The sequence below is a fragment of the Amblyomma maculatum genome, chromosome 8 (assembly GCF_055883805.1).
Source record: "Amblyomma maculatum isolate TAMU_Amacu chromosome 8, ASM5588380v1, whole genome shotgun sequence".
Lineage (NCBI taxonomy): Eukaryota > Metazoa > Arthropoda > Arachnida > Ixodida > Ixodidae > Amblyomma > Amblyomma maculatum.
The window spans coordinates 3,659,253-3,660,675 of NC_139351.1; positions in this window are offsets into that span (position 1 = coordinate 3,659,253).

A 1,423-nucleotide genomic window follows, 5' to 3' on the forward strand; every position below is an offset into this window, starting at 1 on the left:
AGTATACTGCGTCTTTACTTTTCGCATTGCCGATTCTACATCTTCATAGAAGCTTTCAACTGCCTGGTCATCATAACTACATGTAGGTGCATAGGCCTGTACAACCTTCAGTTTATACCGCTTATTAAGCCTAATTACGATGCCTGCAACCCTCTCATTAATGCTATAGAATTCATCTATATTACCCGCTATATACTTATTGACAAGGAAACCTACCCCTAGTTGTCGCCTTTCTGGTAAACCTCGATAACACAGTACATGCCTATCCTTCAGTACAGTATATGCCTCATTCGGCCTCCTAACCTCACTAAGCCCTATGACATCCCATTTCATGCCCTCTAGTTCCTCTAACAGCACTGCTAAACTAGCTTCACTAGCAAGGGTTCTAGCATTAAACGTTGCCAGGGTCAGTTTCCAATGGCGGCCTGTCCAGCGGAGCCAGGCTTTCTTAGCACCCCCTGCTGCGTCACAGGTCTGACCGCCGCCGTGGTCAGTTGTTCCGCAGCCGCTGGTGACTGAGGGCCGGGGTTTTATGGAGCTTATCATAGGAGGTTGTGGTCAATTACTGCACCAGGGTGGCCAACTCCTGTTCTGGTGAGGGAGTGCGTTGCCGGAGGTTTTTACCGGCATCAGGTCGCACCCCAAACCTGTATGTGCAATTCCATCGACACGCGGATTTTTTTTTTTTTTTCATCCGGTGGAGAATTGCGCGGCACCGGGATTTGAACCCCGGTCCTCTTGCATGCGAGGCGGATGTTCTACCGCTACGCCACCGCTGCACCTTTCAATACTTTCTTCTCAACCCCCAAGAAACTGCATCAGTTATGCAAATGTGTGAATTCCGACACCAAATGTGAGCCCGATTGCGTGACAAGGCACAGTCTGTGTCTCGTATAGATTGCAAAAAAAGATGTGTATTCGATTCCGGTGTCGTGCGGCAACACATACATAGGCCAAACAGGACGATGCATGAACAAAAAAAGGCAACATAAAAGAAACCTAGAGGACCCAAAATCGTGGGAACTTGTCTTACATTGCAGCCACTGTGCAGGGGCTGCTCGCCTGGCCTTGAAAGAACAGCTATTCACATATTCTTTGCAAGTGTAGGGACATGACCACAAGGGTGAAAGCAGGGGGCTCTGGTGATCTCTAAATGCACAGATATGTCGTTAACCCCTCTGTGGGCCCCAGATAATCATGCCTCAGATGCATAAATTGGCATTAATTGGTTCTTCGTTTTGTTGCTTTAGACCTAGTGCTTATATAATCTGGTTCAGGGCAATAAAATAGCTTTTACTAAGCACTTGTGTATGACTTCTCTTGTCCCTGCTACTATTGCGCTGCAATCTCGTTAAAAAATTAATTGCACCAAATATATGGTTTCAATGTGCAAGCACAAAATAAATCAGGCAGACGGAAAAAA